Source organism: Puma concolor, chromosome A2 (genome assembly GCF_028749965.1).
Source record: "Puma concolor isolate L17-30 chromosome A2, mPumCon1.1.hap2, whole genome shotgun sequence".
NCBI lineage: Eukaryota > Metazoa > Chordata > Mammalia > Carnivora > Felidae > Puma > Puma concolor.
In genome coordinates, this window is record NC_141668.1 from 2,943,164 (window position 1) to 2,952,835 (window position 9,672).

General features: G+C 63.5%; 1 long non-coding RNA gene across 1 annotated transcript; it reads left to right on the plus strand.

The window, feature by feature from the left end:
* Positions 1 to 589: 589 nt before the first annotated feature.
* Positions 590 to 5,581, plus strand: LOC147582922 (uncharacterized). The gene is made up of 3 exons (XR_015243678.1): positions 590 to 4,720; positions 4,804 to 4,975; positions 5,229 to 5,581. It is a non-coding gene; the product is annotated as an uncharacterized LOC147582922 (long non-coding RNA).
* Positions 5,582 to 9,672: the final 4,091 nt, after the last annotated feature.

Here is a 9,672-nt window from a genome sequence, read left to right on the forward strand (position 1 = left end):
GCACAGCCGCCGATTTCAAAATAGGAGTCCTGCAAGCAGCGCCGCCGCGCTCCCGGGCTTCTCCAGGGGCCCCTTCCCCGCCCGGGTCCCCTTCCCTCTCGGCGGCCTCGCCCCGCCCGCCCCGCGCGCCGCGTTCCCTGCTCGACACCTTCTCGCAGCCGCGTTTCAATCAAACGCACTGGGACGGCACCGAGCAGGCGCCAGGGACAAGGAACACGGCGCGGGCGACAACGCGCGAACAAGCCGAGCCGCGCGCTCCAGCGCCCCCACTGACGCGCGCTCCGCCCCGGGGACCCCCCCCCCCCCATCCGGGCCGCGCCGGGGGCCGGAAGGAGCTGGGGCCCCCGCACGGTGGCTGCCCCTGGGAGGGGGGAGGGGGGCGAAGGGACGGCGTTCCCCTACCGCCCCGCTCCCCGCTCCGCTCCCCGTGGGGCCCGGCGCCAAGAGCGGCCGGGGAGGCAGAGAGGAGGCGAGGAGGGCAGGAGGGCCCGGACGCCCGGCGGGGTGGGCGAGGCCGGGGCGGCTCGGGGGCCGCGGGGCGAGGCTCTGGGGCGCGGGGGGGGGGGAGCTCGCGGCCACAACCGGGGCCCCCCGATTTCGAGGTCGGGGCGGCGTGGCTGGGGCGCGCGGAGCCCGGGCCTCGGCTCGCTTGGCGCCGGCACCGACCCGCCGCGGCCGCCGGGCCTGCGGATGCGCTGCGCCCTTTGTTCCGGCCGCCGGTGTCATTTCACGTAAAATGCCCGTTAGAACCACCGCGGCGGCGACACGACTTTCCCCTTGTTTGGCCGCCAACTAACAGGATTAGCCAACAAGAGCGAGATCTCAAATTAACCATAAAAATTACAAATTGCAATTCGTTTAGCTGCCCGTTGACGACATTAAAACACATAAATAAATGAAGCTGCGCTTTCGGAGGGTTGAAGCGCCCCCCAGAAGCTGCGCGGCGGGGCTCGGGCCCGGAGACCTGAGCGCCCGGCCGGGCCTTGGCGCCGGGATTCGCACTGCGCTCCCGGGGACCCGAGAGGCGCCGCGCCCCCTAGCAGCTCGCTCAGCGCACTCGGACGAGGACCGAGCCTGCCGGGCCCCGGCGCGTTTGGCGTCCGCGCTGTTCCCTAGGGCTGCGCGGAGGGAGCAGTGGGGCGAGGAGGCAAGAGGGCTGGCCGGAAACCCAGCCTCTCGGGAGGGAAGCCACGGAAAACCAGCAAAAGTGATTTGAAAAAATCCGGGGCCGGAGCGGTTCTCGTTCGGTGCCTGGAGCCCAAGGAAGGAGACCGGGCGCGTTTGGGCTGCGGGCGGGAGCGGCCGCGGCCAAGTCATTCCCCCAGTCCCTTCCCACCCCGGGCCACTTTCAGGGAGCAGGCCTTCCTCTGGCCTTGCGGGTGCACGTGGACCCGCAGATGCCTAGGACCCTGGATTCTGTCTAAGCGGGAGACCCATTGGGAGACCTGATTTCTGGGGTCGCCCGCGGTCGAGGCGGGTCAGCAAAGAGGGAGGCGGCCCGGGCAGGGGCCTCTCTTCCCCGCCTTGGCCATATACCAGTCAGAGGGAACGCTGACCAATGCTTGCGTCCCGCCAGGCTGGTTTTTGTTTCGTTCTGGAGATTTCGTTCCGAAACCAGATGTCTTTGGCCAGGGACACATGCCTTTCTCCTCTCCGCCTTCTGAAACGGGGCCTCCCCAGGGAGGTGGCATTGCCCCCGCCCCGCGCAATCAGCAGGGGGCGCGCTGAGACGCCCCGTGGCGCCAGCCTCCAGCTCTGGGGGCAGCCGCGGGTGGGGAGCCCCGAGCTTCTCCCCACAGGAAGAAGGGACCCCGCAGGTCTTGGGCTGTGCCGGCTGTTCCCCGACCTCAGGAGCACCTGCCCTCGAGCACTTCCCTGATTGGGGGAGGGCGCGCCAGGGCGGGCGGAGGCAGGGGCCGCCCGGAGGGAGCCACGGGCGGGACCCGGAGGCCGGGTCCGGAGCCGGCGTCTTGCGCGGGACGGGCTCGGCTCCAGGGCCCCGTCCCAGGATCAGGAGGAGTGCGGATTCCGTCTGCTCGCTGCCAAGGCGCGCACCCTAGTCCTTTCAGACCGTCTTCGCCACTCCTGCCCTAAACTCTTGGCCCGGTCCAGAGAAATGTGGTTTCTCCCTTGAACATTCTCGAATAAATGCAGAACAAGGAGTCCGAGTCCACCAGTGCATAGGCCTCCACGATGAGGCTGGAGTAAGGTCAGACGTGGAAGGATGCGAGTGGAGGCAGGGGCTCGGGTCTGCTTAGGAGACCTTTCTTGGTGCCGGCGCCGCGGTCCCACCCGGTAGGATCTCTCTCCCCAACGGAACCTGTTCAAGGGGTGGGTGGGGCCCACAGAAAGGGCTCCTCCGGCTCAGAGAGGCCAGGATGCAGGGCCATAGACTTTTCCAGAAGCTCTTGGGAGCTGTGGGACCATGGGCATCACCTCAGACAAGGCTTTGGAGCTTTCGATGGCTCCCAGGATAGGGCGGGCCTGGCCTCCGGGCTGCGCCCCAAACGGCGGCGGCGGCGGAGCGACGCCCTCCAGGCCCCCAGATCCCGCCCCGCCCCCACCCGCTGCGCCGCGCCCTGGCGGCCTCCACGCCCCAGGGGAGAAGGGTGCACCCAGCCCACGCCCAGCGCTGCTCCAGCAGCTCGTCCTGGGAAAGGGAGCTAGGCGACAGAGCGAGTCAAGAAATTGTTTTCCTGTTCCCCTCGCTGGCTTTATCACTCTCCTGCACGGAGCCGGAAGACACAAAGGGGAGTTTGTTCTTGAACTCTCCGCCAACAACCGCAGCCAGATTATGTTTCCTTTTCCTCCGCTCACGGTGGTCTAGTTCCCGGGTGCAGGGAGCGGGGAGACGCGCCTTTGTTCGGCTGACAAAGACCGGAAATCTAGCCAGGGACTGTCACAGGTTGGATGGGGTCCCCACATTCTTCTGCACGTTTCAGGGCTGCCGGCGGAACCCTGCGGAGAGCTTAGGGGGCAGCTCCTCGGATCCTGACGCTTTTCTCTTGGGGCCCTAGACCCTTCCCTGGAGCCTGCCTGGATGCTTGCAGAATCTTAGCAAAAAAATACCCAGCTGCGTGCAAAACAGGACCTTCGGCGAGAGTTGAGGGGCCCGGGAATAATTCCTGTGACCATGGGAGTCGGCCTCACGGGCCCCCAGGCGGAGGGCGGCCGTGGCCGGGCGGTGTAGCCAGGGCCTCCTTTGTAACAATAACCACGGGACGGGCCAGGTGGCTTTGAGCGCTCTTCGTGGATTATTGTGGCTAATCTTTTCCAACGACTCAGTGAGGCAGGTCCATTTATCCCATCCAGTGAGGAAACTGAGGCACAAACAGGGCAACAACTTTCTCAAGGCCACACAGCTAGTAAGTTGGTCAGAATTTGACCAAGATCTGTCTTGAGAGCTGACATATTCTGCCGACCCCTTCAGTGTGCCCGTGGGGAGCCCGCTCTGCGCTGGGTTTGGGGAGGGGAGGGGTCTCAGATGACTGGCCTGTAAAATGATGATCAGCCGGCCTTACTCCCTTCACCCCGGAGCGAAGAAGCCTAGACTAAAAAGGGATGAGCAAATACTCATTTATACGTTTCTTCAGAAATGCATAAATATCTCAACGCATGACGTTTGCTCTTAGTGGTGTGGGGCGGGACGTGTTTTGCTTCCTTGTGGCCCAAATGGCCAAGCGCGTGTTGGACTCCGCCCCGTGCACTTGCTGTGGCCGTGCCCTTCGGAGCAGGGGGGCCGTCGTCAGATAAGAGAGCGCTTGGCGCTGGGATGATTTTTAACCCGCTGAAGAGATCAGGGACTGTGTTTCAAATTTCCGATGTGAGTGGATGAGTCACGGAGCTGACTAGGAGGAGGTGGGGTCGAGTCCTTTGGGAGAGACAATGCTGGAATCCAAGATCTCTGGACAGCAGTGCTCGGCAAATTTTATCAAGCACCTGCTATGAGCCAAACATGGTTTTAAGTGCGCCGAGGGATATGCAGGTGCATGGGCCCTGTAGCCCCCCAGAGCTTGCCCCACTGTGTGTGGTTGTCTTTAATGTTTTTATTTTATTTTGAGAGACAGAGACAGAGCACAAGTGGGGGAGGGGCAGAGAGAGAGAGAGAGAGAGAGAGAGGGAGACACAGAATCCAAAGCGGGCTCCAGGCTCTGAGCTCTCAGCACAGAACCTGACGTGGGGCTCGAAACCACGAACCGCGAGATCGTGACCTGAGCCGAAGTCGGACGCTTAACCGAGTAAGCTACCCAGGCACCCCTGTGTTCTTTTTTTTTTGTTTATATATTTATTTTGAGAGAGAGAGAGAATGTGCATGAGTGGGGGGAGAGGCAGAGGAGAGGGAGAGAATCCCAAGTAGGCTCCGTGCTGTCAGTGCAGAGCCCAACTCGGGGCTCGAACCCATGAACCATGAGATCACGACCTGAGCCGAAGTCGGACGCTCAACGGACTGAGCCATCCAGGCACCCCACGATCTGTGTGCTTTAACTCAAGGAAGGCGGCCTCCAGCATAGTTTCCTAGTTACTGCTTGGATAAATGGGGCACCGATAGGCCTATCTAGAACCTTCCACACTATGGCGAAAAAGCTGCTCAACTCACTCCCCCATTTTTACTGTCCACTTCCTGTGGACAGCTTCCCTCAGCTTCGAGCCTGGATCCAGTGCCCAGCATGTGAAGACGCCTCCTCACCTGTGCTGAGCTGGGCCAGTGAGAGAACGACAGGTGAGGGAGATGTATCTAAACGCACGTGCACAGGACAATCATGCTCTAGAACATCCCGTGGAAGGCCCCTTTTATACTTGCAGGGGTCTGAGCAGACCGTGCTGCCTCGCGCAAGCCTCTGCCGTTCTCGCCACCTCTGCACCTGCTCTCCTGACCCCTTAGGACCACATCCTCCGGGGGGCAGAAAGGGGCTCCGGCCGGGGAACGAGTCCCACCTCCCACCACTTCCGGTCCAAAGGTGCATCACCTTTGCAGGTAAGAAGCCTCGGGAGGGCAGGTGCAAGGTGGGGGCGGGGTTTCCCCAGGGCCTTGCCAGATGAAATGATCGACCGACCATCCACCATCGGAGGTCAGCCACGGGCGGGGAAGAGGGGAGCCCCGGCAGCTGATATCAGGCGTACTTGGGGAGCACTCCCTGAGCAGCGATCACCGTGCCTGCCGCTTCAGGAATGCAGCCTCACAGCGAGCCTGGGGGATAGGCTCCAGCCTCATTCTTCCCATTTTACAGAGGAGAAAGCCGAGGCACCGTGAGGTTTGGTGACCTGCCCAAGGGACGCGCCCCCAGGTAAGCGATGGAGGCTTTGTCTCCAGACGGTCTGGCCCTGCACAGCGTCACCTTCACAAAGAGAGGCCCGTCCTGCCCACCATCCACTGTCGCGAGAGGACAATGGACGGGGAAGGAGGAGGCAACGGAGGTCCGGCCACCCACCTGGCTGCTGGGACCCGGCCTTTCATCCTCGGAGCCTCCTGGTCCCCGCCCTGAGGGTGAGCTGGAGGAAGCCTCCAATGTTCCCAAATCAAAGAGCGCAGCTGGCCCCACATGCCATTTGTCCCATAACCCCTGCCGGGAGAGATTCCCGATGCTGACCCTGGGCCCCCACCCCCCACCCCCCATCCCCCCCCCCCGTCCTTAGCTTTGATCTAATGAGACTTAATCCCCGCTGGCGACCTGGCCTCCGTCCATCTGCTTCTGTCCACCATCCGGGCAGCAACGCCAGCCTCTTTGGGATTCTTCGGCCTAAACACCTGTTCCCACTGGCGACCCTTGTCCCCCGAACCTCCTGTCTTCCCACGGGGCGGCAGAAACACAGCTGGAGTGAAGCTGTCACCGGCCCCCTTAAGTGAATGTCCCCCAACCCATCCAGAAACAGCCACGCCTGTTTAATACGCTGTGACGAGAGCTCGGGAAGTATGTTTGGTAACGGATCAGACGATTCCCTCCAAAGTAGGGAAAATAATATTAAAGTGGAGAGGCTTTCTTATTAAGGGAGCCTACCTCACCTGCCCGGCTTGAAACTGTGCCCCTGTTGTCTCTGGAACAAAACCACACTCACGTCGGGGTTCCTGGCTTCCACACTTCGGGGGCTGGGGGCACGGAAACAGCCTGATGGAGTTTGGGGAAATTACTCGCTTCCTGCGAGTTTTCCTTTACCCCAGACCCCATAAACGGATGGATGCTGCAGGTGTTTGTTTGTTTGTTTTAACCAGACCATCTGAGACCGGAAGACACACGGGCGGGTCTGGATTTCACTGTCATGAGCCTTTTTTGCAGACTCCTCTGAGGAGGGGCACAGCCACTCCCGGGTGAAGCAGGGGCTGGGGGTCTCTGAACCCCAAGATGGCGTGGCCCCCGAGTAGCGGCTGTTACTCGCCTGCGGCCCCCGTGTGGTCTGTGCTCTACAGGAAACGGGCACTCATGAGCGTCTCTCCCAGCCGTCCTGCTTCTGGGGTCACATTCACCCAGCCTCCAACGATCTTGCCTCAAAAACATCCCTCCTGACATTGGCCTCATCCACAGCTGCTGCAAAATTGAAGTTTAAATGAAAGGGGAAGGACACCTGCAGGGCTGGGGGCCGGGGAGCCTTTGAAGTGTGGGTGCCGAGCGCTTTGCCACCTTTCAGGTGGCAAATGGGTTTTCCTTCAGAGAAAATCAAATCCTTTGAGAGGGTGCCTGACCAGAGAAGATGGGGACCGAGGTGTGGGCCGCCGTTCCAGACGGGAACCAGCTCCCCGGGTAGTGACGCTCGGCCGAGGAAGCACTACCCAAGCCCTGCCTGCCTCTGCTGACCCCCTCCCCCACGACCGTCCCCACACCGAGTGGATGGCTTTGCTGCAGAGCTAGCTAAGTGCACCCTCCTTGCAGCGTCCAAATCGGAACGTGGCCTACAGATGCAGCGTTTGCCCAAGTCCCGGAGGCACCCCGCAGGGTCTCCGCGGCACCTGGAGGCTGTGTGTCCAGCAGGCTTTTCCCATACAGCTGGCCCAGTTCCGATGACCCCTGGGAGCGGGGCATCCTGAGGGCAGGCCCTCCCTCGGTCACGTGTCACGAGTGGCCGGACGAGGGGTAGAGAAACACCCACAGCCGTGGGGTGAGAGCACCCGATCTGTGTTATCACCTGTGCCAGCCACGTGTGGGTCTCTTTTCCCCTGGTGGCCCCTCGGGAGGACCCAGGATGAGCCGGTGTCCCCGCTCCTCCCCGGGAGCACCTGCGGCCTCACCTGCAGACTCTCAGCACCCCCCCCCCCCCCCCGGCCTTGGCGTCCACACTTCCTGAAGGGCCTGAAGGGCTGCGGGAAGGCTGTGTTCTGCAGTAACCCTGGAGCGTCTGACTTCATCTGACTTTCAGGACTCGCGATGAGCGGTCCCCACCCCTGGGTGGTCTGAGCGGTGTGCCGAGAACCTGGGGTCTGGAGGGGACGCACTCGCTTCAGCGTGTCACGTCCCAGACCAGGCGCCGAGAAGAGAGCAGGACGGGCCTCCCCGGCTTGTGGTTTGGCTCCCTCTGGCTCCGGCCCCAGAGGACGCAGCCTTGCCCCACGTCACACTTTGGGGTCTCTAGCCTGCCCCTCCCTTAGAGGAGGGGAGAGGACCGCGCGGCAGGCGGGGGGGGTGTGCTGAACAGACCACGGTTGTACTGGGGCGACAGTGTCCCGCCCCGTCACGTCCTTCCCAGACCCTCAGGGGTCTCTGCACCTGTCGTTAGTCATCCTGGAGCAGGGTGGCCCTGTAGACGTTGACTGGAGGAGAGGAGGACACAGAGACATCCAGAGAGGAAGGCCACACAACGATGGAGGTGGAGGCCGGGCCGAGCAGCCACAAGCGGGGACCAGGGAGGCCTGCAGGCTCCCCCGGAGGCCCGAAGAGGCAGGGGGCCTCCCCTGCAGGTGCCAGCTTAGCCGGGATCTAAGGCTGGGAGACAGTCCACTTCTGCCGCTCAAGCCCCCCGCCTGTGGGACCCTGTTTCTGCAGACTCCGCAGGAGGAGGGTGGTGGGGCGTGGCAGGCCGGGTGGCAGCCAGGCCGGGGACACAGGAGCCCCCTCCTGCTGCGATGCCACGGTGCTGTTCCCGATGCCCATGTGTCCTCGTCCGTCTGCCCTGACGAGGGGGGCCGGCAGGGCCCACGCGGGACCAGGGTGTGCTGGGCTGTGAGGGTTTGGGAAACTCCCTCCGCCCTTTCCTTCCGTCCGGTCCCGGCCCCCACCCAAGAACATCCGCCTGGGCTGTTGCGTGCTCCCGAAGCTTCCGTGTGGGCTGGGGTGTGGCGAAGGCCGAGGGAGGGGATGACAGCCAGGCCTGGAAAGAAGCCGCTGCCTACACTCCCAGGACCCCGAGGGGTGGCCACGTGCCTCGCGGGGCCAGGGGGACGCAGAGGCGGGGCGGGGAGGGTGGGCAGAGGGGCAGGAGGGAGGCAGGGCTTCGGGGTTCCCGAGGGAAAGGCCAGCAGGGCTGGTTCGAAGCGTTCCAGTGGGTTCCAAGCTCTGGGGTGATGACGGCAGAAGAGGGTCACCTCCGGGGGCTCGCAGGCCAGACAGGGGCGTGTGGCTCTGTGGCCGTGGAGTGGCTGGTTTGCGATGGCTGCCCCGGGGCAGAAAGAGCACACACTGTACGGAAAACAGCACGGACCCGCTCCCGCAACGCTCGTCTGTCCTTCCTCTTGACAAGCCCCACATCCGAGCAGGGACGACGCGGGATTGCCCGCCAGCCGCCTGGGTCACCCAGCCACGCAGGTGCACCTGCCTCCCTGGGGAGGGAGGGGGTCCGAGGCCCGGAAGAGCTGGCTCGGGGTTGGGGGGGGACCCGAGGTCAGGTGGAGGGATCGCAGGGAAGAGGCCAGGCGTGTGAGCTCTGTCCGCGGCTTGTGCTTTATCTGCAAAGCTCCGCCTGCAGGGGAGCGGCAGAGCTCCACGGGGGCGCTCCGTGCCCACGGTTCAGAGACCACGGGGGTCCTTGCGTGTCACCGGGTGCCCGAGGACAGGACACTGCTACCCGTCTGCCGTTGCCTGCTGCCCAGCCCTCCCCCCGCGGTCCGTAGGTGTTTGCTTAGAGCAGGAAGGAGCTGGGGCCCGTGACCTTGAAGGGGGGAACACAGCTTTGCAACGTGCCGGGCTCCCTTCCGGGGGGCCACGCGGGGCCCAGCTGCACATCTGCCCGGAAACCCGTGGTGGAAAAGGGCTGCTGTCTGTGCAGTGACAGCACAGCCCTGAGGCCAGGAGGACAGGGCCGTGCACGCCGCGTCCAGCCCCGGTCCCTCCTGGTCCCTCCTGGTCCCTCTGTGGCCTGGCTGCCACGGGAGGGGCGGGGGGAGTGGGTCCGCTGAGAGCTGCAGAGGGCGCAGAGGGGTGCCACCCCTGCACCAGCCTCCCTGTCCCCTCCCCATCTTCTTTTTCCTCCCCCTAGACCACTTGTCTGTTCCCCTTTCTCTCTTCCTCTTGGAAGGCAGGAGCTGTGGGCAGAGGTAAGTGAGGCAGAGCGTGGCCCTTCTGTAGCTTTTGTGGATCAGGGCCCGGAGCCTCTTTATAAAAACGATGGGGACTGTCACTCAGAGCCAGGCTACACGTAGGTGTCCCTGTGCCTGGTTAGCTCCGGAAGTGACATGCCTCCTGGGAGCACCAGGCAGAACTTCCCGCATGGTCCGAACCTCGGGGTCCGTGTTTCCCAAATGGTGTTCCT